The sequence below is a fragment of the Acipenser ruthenus genome, chromosome 20 (assembly GCF_902713425.1).
Source record: "Acipenser ruthenus chromosome 20, fAciRut3.2 maternal haplotype, whole genome shotgun sequence".
Taxonomy (NCBI): domain Eukaryota; kingdom Metazoa; phylum Chordata; class Actinopteri; order Acipenseriformes; family Acipenseridae; genus Acipenser; species Acipenser ruthenus.
Genome location: NC_081208.1, coordinates 13,817,702 through 13,835,941, shown reverse-complemented (window position 1 = coordinate 13,835,941; position 18,240 = coordinate 13,817,702). Strand labels below are relative to the sequence as shown.

The window sequence follows — 18,240 nt, the reverse complement described above, 5'->3', positions numbered from 1 at the left end:
GCTCTAGTTATAGTTTGTTTAATGCCTTCCATACATACAGGTGTGTGGCAGAGCAGGGCTCTGCTCTTGTAAATATTGGTAGGGATGGGGTTAAATTCTCCTCCCTGCCCAGGTTTATTGTGTCAGGTGGGAATAATTAGCAATCAATCAGCACCCAGCCACCTGACATAAAAGGAGACCTCAGCTCTTCAGTAGAGAGAGGTAGTTGAGGAAGCAGGGGTGGTTTTCTTTGTGTGCTGGTTTTTGTTCATTTTGCAGTCCAGTGAAGGCAAAGCTCAGCCTGGAAGCCTTATTTTTGTAAGTTTTACTTTGTGTTTATTGTCTGTGTTTTAGAAATCTTTTGTTTGTCCCTTGTGTCTGTTTATTTTGTGTTTTCTATTTAATAAAAGGATTTTTGTTTGAACTGCAGTCTGTCTGTTTGAACTGCAGTTCAAATGGTGCCTAAGTGGTGTGATTCTGAAAAACACTGGGGAACTCAGGAAAGAGAAAAGGATGTGAGGGTTACAGAAGAAGTCAAAGTGATAACTAGACAGGTGAAAGAGGAACTCAAACTGGAAAATGTTTTATTTTTGGATAGGACAGATTTTCTAGCATTTATGGTGCAAGTGGTTAATTGTGACTCTCATACAAGTAAGAGGACAGAGCGAATTCAAATAAGTGAAAGCCGCTGAAAGACATTTGAAATATTGTGAAATTAGTCCAGAGCATAAACATGAAGTGTTAAATGAAATAAATAAAAATGAGTAGTCCTTTAATAATGGTATTACTCTTTTTACAATGGAATGCGCATAGCTTAATTGCATATGGTCAAGAGTGTAAAACATATATTCATTCTTTTCCAGGTGTAATTTGTGTGCAAAAAACATGGTTAAAAAAGCATTTAGACTTCAGAATTCCTGGCTATGTTATGATTTAGGAAGGATAAGGAAGAAGAACATGGGGGTGGGGTTTGTATGTGTATCAAGGAAGGAATCCAGTACTCTCAGGGTGTAGTTCAATGTAAGAAGCTAGAAAGTATTAACAACATAAGAAAGTTTACAAACAAGAGGAGGCCATTCAGCCCATCTTGCTCGTTTGGTTGTTAGTAGTGTATTGATCCCAGAATCTCATCAAGCAGCTTCTTGAAGGATCCCAGGGTGTCAGCTTCAACAACTGCTTCAACAATTACTGGGGAGTTGGTTCCAGACCATCACAATTCTCTGTTTAAAAAAGTGACTCCTATTTTCTGTTCTGAATGCCCCTTTATCTAATCTCCATTTGTGACCCCTGGTCCTTGTTTCTTGTTTCAGGTCAAAAAGGTCCCCTGGGTCGACATTGTCTACACCTTTTAGGATTTTGAATGTTTGAATCAGATCGCCGCGTAGTCTTCTTTGTTCAAGACTGAATAGATTCAATTATTTTAGCCTGTCTGCATATGACATGCCTTTTAAACCCGGGATAAATCTGGTTGCTCTTCTTTGCACTCTTTCTAGAGCAGCAATATCCATTTTGTATCAAAGTGACCAGAATTGAACACAATATTCAAGGAGAGGTCTTACTAATGCATTGTAAAGTTTTAGCATTACTTCCCCTGATTTAAATTCAACACTTCTCACAATATATCGGAGCATCTTGTTGGCCTTTTTTATATCTTCCCCACATTGTCTAGATGAAGACATTTCTGAGTCAACATAAACTCCTAGGTCTTTTTCATAGTTCTTCAATTTCAGTATCTCCCAGATGATATTTATAGTGCACATTTTTACTGCCTGCATGCAATACTTTACACTTTTCTCTATTAAATGTCATTTGCCATGTGTCTGCCCAGTTCTGAATGCTGTCTAGATCATTTTGAATGACCTTTGCTCCTGCAACAGTGTTTGCCACTCCTCCTATTTTTGTGTCATCTGCAAATTTATCAAGTTTGCTTACTATATCATAATCTAAGTCATTAATGTAGATTAGGAATAGCAGAGGACCTAATACTGATGCCTGTGGTACACCACTGGTTACCTCGCTCCATGTGCATGCATTTCCTTGAATCCCTACTGCGTTCAGTTTGAGAATTAATCTTTTATGCAGGACTTTGTCAAAAGCTTTCTGGAAATCTAAATAAACCATGTCATATGCTTTGCAATTATCCATTGTCAATGTTGCATCCTCAAAAAATTCATGCAGATTAGTTAGACACGATCTCCCTTTCCTAAAACCATGCTGACTGTCTCCCAGGATATTGTTACCATATAGGTAATTTTCCCTTTTAGATCTTATTATAGTTTCCATAAGTTTACATATAATAGAAGTCAGGCTTATTGGTCTGTAGTTACCTGGTTCGGTTTTGTCTCCCTTTTTTTTGGATTGGTATTAATTTTGCAATTTTCCAGTCTGTCGGTATAACCCGTGTCAAGAGACTGTTGCATGATCTTGGTTAGCGGTTTGTAAATAACTTCTTTCATTTAGTAGATATTGTAGTAAACCATGGAAAAATGAGGATAGTGAATTTTTACAATCCATGTAAAGGATACAAAAGAACTTAAATTGGTGGTTACAACAGATGTTAATATGCCAGTTTAGGTCTGTGGGGATTTGAATGGACATAATGAGCTGTGGGGTAGTGGAAAAAAGGATTGAAATGGGAGTATGTGGCAAAGTGGTTTGCAGTGCACAGGTGTAGAGGTGATGCAGTGCTCAGGAATAACAGACACAAGACAGTTCACAGTGAAAAACAGCTCTTTTATTAATTGGTCTGGCAACTAGCAACTCTTCAATAATAACTGGCTCTACACACCAATGTGTATCGCTCAGTTAATGCGTATTAACTCAGTGCATGATTAGGATTCTGATGTTGGTGAATTTTGCAGGTAAAAAAAAAACACTAACTGTTTTTCATTCCTACAGTATATTCATCAATGCCGTGTGTAGAAAGCTAGTAAGCGACTTAGCTTTACATATTTTTCATAGTATATGGTATTTATAGTGCACATTTTTATTCCCTGCGTGCAGTACCTTACACTTTTCTCTATTAAACGTCATTTGCCATGTGTCTGCCCAGTTCTGAATGCTGTCTAGATCATTTTGAATGACATTGAATTTGCTGCTGTAACGGTGTTTGCCACTCTATCTCACACTATTTTTGTGTTGTCTGCAAATTTAAAAAGTTTGCTTAATATATGTCACAAAGACGGCCGGAGTGGGTGGCGTCAGACCAGAAACAGGAACACAAACGACAGAGAGATGTGGTTTGGTATAAGCTGGGCGCGTGATCGCGCTCAGCATTTAATAAACAGAAAATAAAAGGTTTTAAACACAAAAACACGGGACACGGCACTACACGACAAAATAAAAAGACAAACAAAACGGACTACACAGTAAACAGACAGTGCACAGACAGACAAACGAAACACGGTGAGTGAGACAGTTATTCACTTTTATATTTACTTTACTCCTTCTCTCTCTCCCGTTCTCCACTCACCGAACACCTAAAAACCCCGACTGAATGAAACGTGCGTCTATTTATACTGTTTGTGCTGGGATTCAATTACTAATTAATTATTCACTTGAATCCCAGCACGTGAATTCATTACGTGCAACCCCGTGCCACACATTATATTTTAAATGCACGTGCGTGATGTGCAATCCCGTGCCTAAATACAAATATACACTTTTTAAATACACGTGAAACACAGACCCGTTTATATCCCGTGTACCAATGACTATACACCAACATTAACATACACACGCAACATACATACACATAACACACAATTGCACACAGGGGCCCCATATACCCCCCCTTGTGCGCAGCACACATGGCCTCAACGGCCACCTCCCCCCTTAAAAACCCAGCAGTCCAGGACAAAGTCTCGGGCTGGGAAGGGAGGCTTCAGTGGGCCCATGGCTGGCCATGCTGTCAGCACCCCTGCCGGTAGTGGCACGGCTGACAGCCTGTTGGTCCCGTCCTGCAGCGAAAAAGCTGCGGGGGCAGGTGGTCCCCCGACCTCCCCTTTCTTCGTAGCCGGCAGCTCCCTCCTGTGGGGCTCCGGCCACAAGAACTCCTGCAGCGAAACTGCTGCTGGGGAAAGTGGTCTCCAGACCTCATCCCCCTTCTTTGTAGCCGGTAGCTCCCTTTGGTGGGGCTCCGACCACAGTACTGCCGGCAGCGAAGACGCTGCAGTGGGAGCAGGTCTCCGGACCTCCCCCACGATCTCCGGCAGCGAAACTGCTGCAGTGGGAGCAGGTCTCCGGACCTCCCCCACGATCTCCGGCAGTGAAACTGCTGCAGTGGGAGCAGGTCTCCGGACCTCCCCCACGATCTCCGGCAGCGAAACTGCTGCAGTGGGAGCAGGTCTCCTGACCTCCCCCACGATCTCCGGCAGCGAAACTGCTGCTGGGGTTGGTGGTCTCCAGACCTCCTCCCCCTTCTTCGTGGCCGGCAGCTCCCCTTTCTGGGGCTCCGGCCACCGTACTCCCTGCGGAGGTACCGGCAGCAGAGGCAGCTCCTGCTCCTCTGCTCCGGGCGGTGGCGGAAGCAGAGGCAGCTCCAGCTCCTCTGCTCCTGGCGGTGGTGGAGGCAGAGGCAGCTCCAGCTCCTCTGCTCCTGGCGGTGGTGGAGGCAGAGGCAGCTCCAGCTCCTCTGCTCCTGGCGGTGGTGGAACCAGCAGGTATTCACCCTCTGCTGGTGGAGGTGGGAGGGGCAAGCAGTCCTCCCACTGCGGTGGAGGTGGAACCAGCAGGTATTCACCCTCTGCTGGTGGAGGTGGGAGGGGCAAGCAGTCCTCCCACTGCGGTGGAGGTGGAACCAGCAGGCATTCACCCCCTGCTGGTGGAGGTGGGACCAGCAGGTATTCACCCTCTGCTGGCAGCTTGGGTCCTAGGGCTGTGGAAGCCCCGACTTCCCTCTCTTCGGGCTGTGGACGCACCGACTCCTCCCTTTTGGGCTGTGGACGCCCCGACTCCTCCCTGTTGGGCTGTGGACGCACCGACTCCTCCCTGTTGGGCTGTGGACGCACCGACTCCTCCCTTTTGGGCTGTGGACGTTCGGGCTCCTCCCACTCAGGCGTAGGACGTTCGGGCTCCTCCCACTCAGGCGTAGGACGTTCGGGCTCCTCCCACTCAGGCGTAGGACGTTCGGGCTCCTCCCACTCAGGCGTAGGACGTTCGGGCTCCTCCCGCTTGGGCTGTGGACGCTCAGGCTCCTCCCGCTTGGGCTGTGGAGGCAAAACCAGCAGGAATTCTTCCTCTGCTGGTGGAGATGGGGACAGCAGGCATTCTTCCTCTGCTGGTGGGACTGCTACCTGGGCTGCTGTTCCACTTATAATTGCCTCCAGGTAGCTGAGGACCAAACCCACACCTTCCTCCCAGGTGCTTACGGTCTGCTCCCTTGCATAAGCCTCCCATCGTTCCCTATCCATAAACTGCAGGAACTGGACGACTACTGGTATAGACTGGGCCTCCAGCCCAGCATTTTCCAGCATCCAGTCCCGCACTTTGATGGCGTCTTCTGCCATTTTTTTTTTTTTATTTTATATATTTTTTTTTAAATCCAAAACTGCGGTTCCTGCTCTGGCCTGAGTCCTGGAGGCGCTGTCGATCCCACGCAGGACACCACGTGTCACAAAGACGGCCGGAGTGGGTGGCGTCAGACCAGAAACAGGAACACAAACGACAGAGAGATGTGGTTTGGTATAAGCTGGGCGCGTGATCGCGCTCAGCATTTAATAAACAGAAAATAAAAGGTTTTAAACACAAAAACACGGGACACGGCACTACACGACAAAATAAAAAGACAAACAAAACGGACTACACAGTAAACAGACAGTGCACAGACAGACAAACGAAACACGGTGAGTGAGACAGTTATTCACTTTTATATTTACTTTACTCCTTCTCTCTTTCCCGTTCTCCACTCACCGAACACCTAAAAACCCCGACTGAATGAAACGTGCGTCTATTTATACTGTTTGTGCTGGGATTCAATTACTAATTAATTATTCACTTGAATCCCAGCACGTGAATTCATTACGTGCAACCCCGTGCCACACATTATATTTTAAATGCACGTGCGTGATGTGCAATCCCGTGCCTAAATACAAATATACACTTTTTAAATACACGTGAAACACAGACCCGTTTATATCCCGTGTACCAATGACTATACACCAACATTAACATACACACGCAACATACATACACATAACACACAATTGCACACAGGGGCGGGGCACATTGCCACAATATACCAGAATCTAAATCATTAATGTAGATTAGGAATAGCAGAGGACCAAATACTGATCCCTGTGGTACTCCACTGGTTACCTCGCTCCATTTTGAGGTTTCTCCTATAATCAGTACATTCTGTTTTCTACATGTTAACCACTCCCTAATTCATGTGCATGCATTTACTTGAATCCCTACTGCTTTCAGTTTGAGAATTAATCGATTATGTGGGACTGTGACAGAGATCGAATGATTCTTGTTGTTAGATCTCCCTCCCGACCTGTGAGGGCACTGTGTAAAAGAACAGAGTACCCTGGACTAAATGGCATGACAATTTATTCCCAGGGTTAGGTTGAAGTCGGCCATCTAGAAAAGGGGCGGAGCTATGGTACCCGAACTCAATGACCCGGATGGGAAACACCGTGGCATCCGTGGATTGGAGAAGCGGATGCGCTCGTTAACCAAGGGGTCATGAGGGAGGGTATAAATAGGGGTTGTAGTGAAAGTAATCTGTTCCTTTGTAAATGGTTAGAACAACCTAGAAGGAGACCCTGTGATACGAGAAACGTGAGTATTGTGTTTGTTTTGTTTTACTAGTAAAAACTGTTTGTTTCTTATTTAGACTACTAACACGATCCGTCGTTGTCTATATACACACACACACACTTTTTTTTCTTTATGAATATCTTACAAATAGGTGTAACTGAATCTACTAATTTAACTACTTAATTAAGAGAGATTATATATATATAAATAGGGGTTGTTCTTAAATAGCAAACACTATCCACCTGACGAAGACACGAGAGTGTCGAAACACGTAGTCTTGTACAGCTCTCTGTTAATATGCTGTTTTTGTTTTTAACAATAAAATGCAATAAGTTTTAATAAGTAATTTGTAGTGGTCATGTTCTTATAAATATAAGTTATATGATGAGTGTGCAACCAAGACGTCTCTAAAAAGAGTCTACCATCAATACCGGGTTCAAGCACTGTACAAGCAGCAAGACCACAATGTTATATCAATGGGGCCCCTTGTGATGTTTGTTTATCCAAACTGTACTGTTTCCTGTTAGAATCGCAGGAGAAGAGGATTTGGATCCCCTTTTGAAAGTGAATGGCAGAGAGATTAAACTTGCACTACCTTTTTAAACCTCTATCTGAGTCCTCTGTAGCTCACTCCTCATACAGCACAATAGCTACAGAGATGGGCAGTAGTAATAATGCATCACACAGACTGAAGTGTGAAACCCCACTTCCTCTAGCCCTGCCCAGCCCTGCAGAGTCTGTACTGTTAATATAAGAGAGTGAGGACCTCATCTACCCGAGGCATGGGATATGCATCAAACTTGGAGATGGCATTAACCTTTCTGAACTGAATGGAGCCGTCCTCTTAGGCACCATCACTATCGGGGTGCTCCTCTCGCTCCGGGAAGGTTCAATGACTCACTAACCCACGGAGTTCACACTTCTGATCAGGAAGTAATTGTTCCCCCATCGGAATGTTAACTGTAGTTGGTGTACTGACAGAGGGACCAAAATCTGCTTCTATTCTGTCATTGGCTATAAACAGGGCCTCCCTTTCATTTTAGGGTTTTAATAAATTAATACGATAAATTTCAGTTTTATTATGGCAATCGGGTTGTCTGATTTCTAGGTTAACATTACCAATTGCCCGCATCACCTCATATGGTCCCTGCCACTTAGCGTACAGTTTAGACTCCGAAGTGGGAAGTAGCAGCAGTACCTTATCTCCTGGCTGAAAAGTCTGAATCCGTGCTTGTTTATTGTACTGCTGCTCTTGCCGATGCTGAGCCTGTTTTAAGTTCTTGTACGCCAGATGACCAACCAATTGCAGTTGATCTCTCAACATAATTACATATTTCACTATGTTTTTAGCATCTTTATTTTGCTCTTCCCATCCTTCCTTTTCAAGATCAAGGACACCTCGTGGTTGTCTCTCATACAGCAGCTCAAAGGGAGAAAACCCGGCACCTCTGACACTGCAAACATCAGGTAGGGAAGGAGTTTAGCCCAATGTTTTTGCTCCTGGTTGACAAACCGCCTCAGCATCTGCTTCAATGTCTGATTAAAACGGTGCACCAAACCATCCGATTGCGGGTGATAAACGAAGGTCCGAATGGATCGAATTTGTAATAATTTATACAGTTCCTTTAACCCTTTGTGGTCCATTTATTAATCGTGCGTCAGGCACGCCAGGTCTAATTAATTTTCACACGCGCAGTTAATTTTATACGCGCTGTTTAAAAGTATTTTTTTTCACAGTCAAACAGGTTTAAATGGCCCTGCATATCAACAAAGCACACACTAGGCATCTCCAGCCCCGCCCCACCCTTTCGTTTGCTATAGCGTTCAGCTATGTAAGAAATAAATAATAATAATAATAATAATAATAGTCGTACATACCGATCGATCATCTCCGGATCACTCGTTTTATCACCAAACTCCTCAATAATGCGATCCAAGTCATTATTTTATTACTATAACATCTGAAAAAAGCTCTGCAAATGTCTATGATAGTCTCAGTGCGCTGACGCACTCAGCCAGCTTGTTTACTATGAATGCCCCATTATCTGATACCTGATACCATGTATGACTATTCATGAAATACGCCTTTTTTTTTTTTTTTTTTTTTTCCCCGACTTGTCTCGGCTCCTGTCGCTCCCACTCGGCAATTGAATGGTTTTCTCGGCTTTTTCCGGAGAAAAAACGACTAAACACCCGTTTATTGCGTTGCTATAATGATGTCGGACCCAGTCCGGAAAAGGACCTGTGAGGAATAATTGCAATGTCGGACCAAGTCCGACAATGGACCGCAAAGGGTTAAACACTGTGACATAAAATTAGTTCCGTGATCAGTCAGAATTTCTTTGGGGATCCCTACTCTCGCTATGATCTGCACTAAGTCTTTTGCAATCGTCATTGCACTAGTGGACCTCAATGGTACTGCCTCTGGATATCTGGTCTCGTAGTCCACCACTACTAAAATATGCATAAATCCACAGTCAGACTGGCTCAATGGGCCCACTATATCCATTGCAATGCGTTCAAAGGGGATATTGATCAGGGGCAGTGGAACCAATGGGGCCGGGCGAACCCGCCCCGGCGCTACTTGTTGGCACTCTCTACAGGTCGCCACATACCGCTTCACCTCACTGTACACTCCCGCCCAGTAAAATCGAGCCAATATTCGTTCCTGAGTCTTTTCGCTACCTAAGTGGCCTGAACAAGGGACATCAGGAGCCAACCGCATGATCTCATGTCGAAAAGACTGAGGAACGAGTAACTGTGTTACAGTCTGCCCTGTGCTCGGGGCTCGGGATACTCTATACAGTAAATGCCCAAGCACAATATGGTGAGGGTATGTGAGCGGCCGATTGCCATCTACTTCCTTCCCCTCGATAGACCGAACCTGCCCCCAGAGGTTAGCCAGCGTACGATCATTTTTTTGCTCGTATGCTAGATCAACATCTTGGTCCCAGACCTTCGGTACATCGAGCGGGGATATGGTAGCCTCAGCACTAGGGGTCTCAGTAACCCGGCCTGGTCAGTCACACTGGATCCCAATCCCCTTTCCCTGGCATTTATCAGACGTGGAGGAGTCTCCCACCAAACCCCAACCTTGTTTCATTGATGTGCCCTCCAATTTTTCCACCCTTCTCTCTCGATTAGTTTTTTTTGGGCGGAACCGAGAGGGGAAGAGATCAGCAGGCAGCGGAAAAATATCCCCAATAGTTTCTCCTGCTGCTCCTATGGTCTTACCGGAGACTGGACCTACCTTTTGGTTTATAATTGTTTCGAAACATGGCCAGTCTCGACCTAAAATAACCGGGTATGGCAACCTTTTTGCCACTGTCACAATTACACGGCGGGTGTGACTATCAATTGTCACATCTAATTTAGTGAGGGGGTAGTCCTTGTTATCTCCATGGATACAGGAGATGACCACTAACCCACGTGACCACCAAGGTACCCATTCTAAGAGAGTTTCTGAAATCAAGATCTGCCCACACCCTGAGTCCACTAATGTGTGGGTGCTCACATTACCAACCCGCACATCAACAATACAAGGTCCCTCCCAATCATTACCCCTGGACTTACCTGTCGCCGGTATCAAATAATGCGAAGCCGCACCACACTCCATTGCTGACGGGCAATTTCGGGCAAGGTGGCTGACCCCATGGCACCGGTAACATTCCAGAGGAAAAGGCGCCCACGGAGCTCGATTGTCCCGCTGCCGACCAGGCAGCGGGGAGGGGGCCCCTGTTCTACCCCAGCTGGGGGTTGACCTTGGCCTCCAGTGTTGTGGAGCGAGGCCACCCATTGGGGAACGAGAGGGTGCTGGTCCAGACATGAAGGGTGTGCGTGAGTGAAGGGGCCCCGGCCTTAGGCCCACCATCATGTGTCTGATGAAGGAAGGCGTCGGCGTTGGATGTATCGGGGTGGGCAACTATGTGGAAATAGAGTCCTCGTACCCCTCGGCCAACCTGACCGCTGCATCCAGCGTGGTGGGCCAGTGCCGGCTGACCCAATTATTGGCCTCTGGCCCCAGCAATTGCACAAATTGTTCAATGGTGACACTCTCAGTCACCTCCTCTGCTGTGCGTTCACCAGGGCAGAGCCACCGGGTCACCTGGTCCACCAACTGTGGGGCCATTACTCGGGGTCGGACTCCTTCGGGGCGTTGGTACTCCCGGAACCGGCAGCGGTGCGTCTCCTCGTGATGCCCAGTCGCTGAAGGATGGCTTTTTTTACCAGATCATAATCCATGGCTTGTTCATGGGTTAAAGCGTGGTAGGCTGCCTGGGCTTCCCCGATCAGATTGGGTCCCAGCTGGGTAGCCCACCACTCCCGAGGCCATAGGGCTGCTGTCGCCTGTCTTTCAAAGGATGTTAAATAGACCTCGGGATCATCCATCCTCCAGCGACATCTTCACCACTTTAGGTTTCGGAGGCGCCACTGCTGGTTCAGCCACCGGTTCCCTCCTCTGGTTGGCCGCGAGGAACATGGCATTTATCCTTTCCATCACCGCTGCCAAGGTCTCTTCATGCCTCCGTGCTTGAGCCTCCATCATAGTATTTAATTCCGCAGGGTCCATTGTGAAATCCCGTTTCTGACACCACTTGTGAACAGGATGTGAGTGGTGCAAATATAAGGCAATGTCCAGACAAGAGTTCTCCCAAAAGGTCTGTGTTTTTATTCCAACAAAAGCCAAAAATAATAACAATAAACCACCCCTTTACCAGCGATGGTATCGGGAGGAACACGACAGGTTTTACAGTCCTGAACAACAAAATAAATAACACTCCTAAACCACAATCCTCCGTGCACGAAACTGTGCTCTTTCTCCGGGGTCGTGGTGAGTGCTGGTGCTGTGCTGTGAGGGACGTGCTCCGGGTCTAGTGCTGGCTCCGTGGCTGCAGCTCCCGACTTTCACTCCTCCTCTGATAACGACAAAACAAAACAATAACAAACACACAGGCTCCGGCTGGATATTGTCATCAGCGCAAGGGGCCGTACTGACATAGTTGCTTCCCCTTTGTACCCAGAACCTCCTCCTTGCAAGCAACCCGTTGCCATGGTTTCTTCAATAGGGGCCAGCCCCGCAGCTGATTGCAATGGAATCCTTCCGGGTACATGCAACTACGCGCTCCCCCTAATATAGTCACCTTCCGGTTTCCGCCTACCGTCAAGGCAGTCCATCTAGGAGAAAGCATACGATCAACCTTACCCAGTGCCTTTTTTGGTCGGAGGGAGATTTACAGTTCGAATTCTTTCTCTCTCTGTCACAGAGTCACAACTTCCTCTCTAGCTCACTTCTCTACAGCACTAGCAATGGAGATGGATAGCATTTATACTGGGCTGCAGAATCCCTCGGAGGACGTCTACTCCACAGTAAACACACCCCAGGGCAAGAGAGCAGGAGCAGAACAGGATTGTAAGTACCTAGGGGTCACATTTAAACATGTCCTGCTTCACTTTACTACTGCTAAAAGTTTAGCTATTCACTGCAAGTTTGTACAAGTATTAGAAGCTAATGAAAAACATATTGCTTCACATGTGCTTTTGTTCCATTACTTTTTTCAACTTTATATCATATACATTTTTATAATGTTGTATTTCTTATCTGTTCAAAACATGGCAAACCAGGGTAAACTATGGTAAATGCATAGCAAACCCATATGGGAAAAACACATATTTTCAATATTTAATACATATATGCAATGTAATTGTTTTATATGTTACATATATGGATCACATATCCATATATTGATGTACATGTATTCTTAATATGTTTTTAAATAAAAGCAAAATAGGAACATGCATGAAAAAATAATGCAATAATACTAATCATGCAACATGATTAGTATGCCATATAAAGCTAAATGAATGTATTTATAGATAGACAGATAAGTAGATAAGGAAGTTTACAAACGAGAGGAGGCCATTCGGCCCATCTTGCTCATTTGGTTGTTATTATTATTACTATTTATTTATTTATTTATTTATTTATTTCTTAGCAGACACCCTTATCCAGGGTGACTTACAATTGTTACAAGATATCACATGATTTTTTACATACAATTACATTATTTTTTACACATTATTGTTTACATACAATTACCCATTTATACAGTTGGGTTTTTACTGGAGCAATCTAGGTAAAGTACCTTGCTCAAGGGTACAGCAGCAGTGTCCCTCACCTGGGACTGAACCCACGACCCGCCGGTCAAGAGTCCAGAGCCCTAACCACTACTGCCCCATGCCTGTTAGTAGCTTATTGATCCCAGAATCTCATCAAGCAGCTTCTTGAAGGATCCCAGGGTGTCAGCTTTAACAACATTACTGGGGAGTTGGTTCCAAACCCCAACAATTCTCTGTGTAAAAAAGTGCCTCCTATTTTATGTTCTAAATGCCCCTTTATCTAATCTTCATTTGTGACTGCTGGTCCTTGTTTCTTTTTTCAGGTCGAAAAAGTCCCCTGGGTCGACATTGTCTATACCTTTTAGAATTTTGAAAGCTTGAATCAGGTCACCACATAGTCATTCTACTTTGTTCAAGACTGAACAGAGTCAATTATTTTAGCCTGTCAGCATATAACATGCCTTTTAAATCCGGGATAATTCTGGTTGCTCTTCTTTGCACTCTTTCTAGAGCAGCAATATCTTTTTTTGTAGCGAGGTGACCAGAGCTGAACACAAAATTCTAGATGAGGTCTTACTAATGCATTGTAAAGTTTTAACATTACTTCCCTTGATTTAAATTCAATATTTCTCACAATATATCCGAGCATTTTGTTGGCCTTTTTTATAGCTTCCCGGCCTTGTCTAGATGAAGACATTTCTGAGTCAACATAAACTCCTAGGTCTTTTTCATAGATTCTTTCTTCAATTTCAGTATCTCCCATATGATATTTATAATGCACATTTATATTGCCTGCTTGCAGTACCTTACACTTTCCTCTATTAAATGTAATTTGCCATGTGTCTGCCCAGTTCTGAATGCTGTCTAGATCATTTAGAATGACCTTTCGGCAACGGTGTTTACCACTCCTCCTATTTTTGTGTCGTCTGCAAATTTAGTTTGCTACGGTGTTTGCTTCCAATACCAGAATCTAAGTCATTAATGTAGATTAGGAATAGCAGAGGATCTAATTCTGATCTCAACTCTAGCACTGAGTGTCTGTGTCCATTCTCTTCCGGGTCTGACGTCACCATGAAGCTCTCCGTGACACACCCATACCATCTCATTTAACATTCTACTAAGGAACAACCCTGGAAAAAATAGTAGATTTTCTATCAATTACTACAACACTCTGTGCTTAAGAATGGTGGCAGGGAAAGATAAGCCTCAGTTGTCTCATGTTTAACTAAACCATTTGATATGGCTGTATTCTTTAATTTGTCCCTTTTTAGGCTTGTTCAAAGGGCTGCTACTTTTTCAAGTTTTATATTTTGATTGGATGTTATACAAGCCCTGCTGCTTTGACCACATCCTGCATCAAGTAAAATCAAATGGCAATTGTTACGTAACAGTAATCCTTAAAACACATAACTTTAACAGCACATCAGGCAAAATAAATAACTAAATAAAGTGGTCCACCCTGTGAGAAGTGGCAGACATGTCTGGGTTCTGCATTCTCCAGTGCTGGGCTGAACAGTCACTGTGTTTTGGATTGTAATTGTTTCATTACTCTAAATATCCTATTATGTGTGTTCTCCATCATTCTCTATTGTTTCTGTTTAGAACAGGGGTCTCCACCCAGTCGATCTCTGAGCCTTTGAAAGAATCTCACAGGTTTACTGATTGTTTTGTATTCACTGCAGTTTAAAGAATAATGTTTATATTTTTATTTTGAGATGTATGAAATACTTTGCGCATCTGGCTTTGTTTTCAATTGCACTAAATAACTCTGCGGTTCTATCACTGCGTCCTCTTGTCTTTATTGGTCATGCGTGAGAGGGACAGTGTTTAGTCTTTAGTTTCTGCAGTAAGAGTCCAGGCTTGAAGAGTTGTGTTTGATTTCTGTTGGAAAGTGTTATGTGAGTAGCTTTGACTGATTTTTGTTCATAGATATCATTAAAAATGAGCGATGCAGCTGGGCCATCTAAAAAGAAACAAAAAAGACACATTATTTACATTCAGAATGGGAAAGTGAATTTGTGTTCACTACAGTGAAAGATGCGTGTGTAGGTCTTATATGCCATGCAAATATACCAACAAGTAAAAGGGGTCATTTGGAAAGACATCACACTACTGTGGCAGGCGCACGGGTGGGTTTACACAATTAAACAATGAAACTTGACTACGCCACCTCTTTGATTTGCCAGGAGCAAGAGGAGCCCCGATAACAATGTCAGAATCTTTGAACTAGCTCCCAGAAAAGTATAGAATTAGGTTCCCCACTCAAGTCTATTCAAATAAATGAACAACAAGGAGGCAGGTATTTGGTATAAAAAAAATACAAAGATTGGTTTTATTGCTCATAAAATAAAAACAAAACCCATAATAGTTTGCATATAACCAGACAATGGCAGTACCGCTAGCATCCACTAGATGAAAAAGTGTTGTTGCACCCTAGTAGAGACTGAAATGTATTTGCTTACGATTGTAAGTCGCTCTGGATAAGGGCGTCTGCTAAGAAATAGATATTACATTATACATCCAATAGTCCCGGCGTCTGTAGCAGCAGCAGCGCCCAGGAATTCGAAATATAAAAATACACAAAAAGAGAAACACAAAGAAAACTTAAAAAAAAACAGCGCAGCACATGAAACAAAATCAAATACACAGTGCATCAAATCATAAAAGCACAAACAACTCATCAACACTAATCGTGCACCTAAAAATTAATAAAATAAAACCACTCTAGTGATCCCTGGAACACAAGTTACCGTCACAGACGGCCGGGTAAAAAAACGGAATAGAACTAGTATTAATGGTGCAAGGTCTAGATAATCACTGCGGTCTTCTAAGCACTGCACAGCAAAAAGAATCAAGATTCTAATAATTACTAGTTCGATACAAAGATAGACAACCACACAAAAAGAAATGAAAGGACACTGCTTCCCGGATGCTTTCCATACACGCCACTCCACTATAGTGGCCGAAGTCTATTATTAACACAACTTTAAGTCAAAAACACTAGCAAATACTACCATTAGTATTTAGTTTTAAACCAGAACCCGATAATGCGTTTGCCAACGGGAAACAATGGCCAATCTACAATAACGAAAATACAAATGATAAAGAAAACCCTAAACAAAAAGAAATACAAAAGAACATCACAAAACTATGCAAACAAAACGTATTATAGAAACGGTGGTTGACACTAAACCTGCAGTGCGGACGCGGCTGTTTATGGCCACCACACTACACGCCCGTCCTGCGCTCCTGGAAACACACACGTCCGGTCACAGCTTCATTCAACAAAAACCACACGGACCCAGAAAGAAAAACTTATCCCACACAACTGCAGGGAATCGGCTTTTATTAGGTCAACAATCACCAGTTAATTAGGTGCAGTTACTACTTGATTCCATATGGCATCTTCGGTCCCACCCCCTACACTACAATGCACAGGAAAATGTAACACCTCCCCGGTCTCGCGTACAGAAACAGCACACACCTGCAGAGCGACTACGCCAGTTCAGAGCGAGGAGCACAAAACAAATTAGAGGATACCTTTAGGGTCTTTCATTCAGAAACAGATAAAACAGCAGGAACATGGGTGCCAAGAAAATCACTCAAATCCATTTTAAAAGACATTTGTTTATTGTAAAATCCTAAAGTAGCCACACATTGTTTACAAGGTACTTGTTTAAGAGACAATCATTCTATCCACATGTAGGTCATGAGATTTCGAAGGGTTAAACAAGGTTCATATTAATGAGGTCATGTATTAAAGTGTAACAACGCTGCTACCCAGCGAATAGAGGGAATATGCATTTTAAGTACATAGTAAAACTATCATAATACAAAAAAAATAAATATCGTGTTCTATAAAAAGTCCACACACACAATGTCAGTGCAGGGGAGGGAACACAGAGATAGAGACAGAGAAACCAGCATCACAGTATAGCCTATTCTGTTTCACTTCCTAAATTCCTGTCGGCTATGGCCAGGCTAAAAACACTCCAGTCGCTCCCGTTCATTATTGATTACCGGCATATCAGCCCAGTACTGTCGGGATGCTCCATTTACTGGTCCGTTTCACTCTCTCTTACTCGCCACTCCTGCACAGACAAACACAAACCCTAGGATGGCCATCCAGGCTGTAAAAACATGTGCTATTTATATTCAGGTGCGTAAATTGATCAATAATTCAATTAGTCAGTGCCCAATAAGGCAGATAAAGGGAAATGGGTGGAGAAGCCAACATAACGTGATACAAATCAATGATAAAGTGTCAGACAACATAAAGCGTGCACTAATCAAATTAATAAAATTATAAAAAATAATAACAGACAAGTGTAAAATAAATGTGAACAGGCATTCTTGACCCTGTTACTGAGGGTTTTCCATTAAACAGCTCTCTTCAAACAAAGAAAGTAGGTGAATTGAAACTCATTATACAGGCTCAAAGCTACAGAATCAGGGAGGGGTACAGCTTATAAAACTAAGTCCCAGACCCTAAAAAAAAAATCTTCTTGTAAAAAAGAAGGCTGAATTTGTTTTTTGTAGCTGCCTCTTTACAGAAATAACCTCTAAAAAATGTTGAATGTTAAGTTTACAGGAAGACTATATAACCACTGTGCATTGAAATGAAACCAAGAGGAACACAGACAGAAACCACCGAATAACCACACACACACACACAAGAGCCACGCCCCCTGCTGCTTGCTGCAGCTCTGTCTCTGCTCAGCTCTGTCCCGCCACCACTCTGTTACAATATTCTATGTCAGCAATAAGACCCTCCACAGCAGGCATTACCAGGGATTATGGACTGTTTGGGTAATGGGGCCGAGACGAAGTTGTTACAGCACAACTTATTATTAATTTAATTTATTTTAAGGGTTTTAAAGCACTGTTAAAAAGAGCCTACTGTCTGATGCTCCGCTAGTAAAATGGTCAGATCAAAGTTGAAGTAATAACCAGAAAGTTTCTTTAGTATACAGTGTACTGTATCCTGAGCTGTGTTCTCTCTCCTCAGACCCCACCCCGCCTGTGAGTGCTGCTGGCAAAGCCTCTTCATACAGACGACCTGTACTGGTCCTCCTCATCCTGTGCTGTCTCTTACTGGCTGCCATCATCTCCCTTGCTGTCTATCGTGAGTATTCACACACTGCTGTTTGTTAGCAGGGTTTCAAATTGCTTTCAAACTTGTATTCACATAAATGGACTTGTGAAAAGAGAATTCAGATACCAGTTTACCATGCCCAGTATGTGAAGCATGGACAGCGAATATCACTGCATTTCAGAGTCAGATTTACTGAACTGATTAATCAGCTTTAAACATGTATAGAACAAGCTGGTTGAGTGCATTCGAATGAACAAAACTGTAATTCACGCTTGTCTATTTGCTTT

The 18,240-nt window shown here is 43.7% G+C and overlaps 2 long non-coding RNA genes across 2 annotated transcripts; one reads left to right on the top strand and one right to left on the bottom strand.

The window, feature by feature from the left end:
* Window positions 1-212: 212 nt before the first annotated feature.
* LOC117968570 (uncharacterized) lies at window positions 213-17,972 on the top strand. Its single transcript, XR_009307884.1, has 3 exons — window positions 213-297; window positions 12,006-12,151; window positions 17,867-17,972. It is a non-coding gene; the product is annotated as an uncharacterized LOC117968570 (long non-coding RNA).
* On the bottom strand, window positions 14,543-16,155 carry LOC131698879 (uncharacterized). Its single transcript, XR_009307883.1, has 3 exons — window positions 16,052-16,155; window positions 15,321-15,394; window positions 14,543-14,821 (listed from the first exon to the last, which is right to left on the bottom strand). It is a non-coding gene; the product is annotated as an uncharacterized LOC131698879 (long non-coding RNA).
* Window positions 17,973-18,240: the final 268 nt, after the last annotated feature.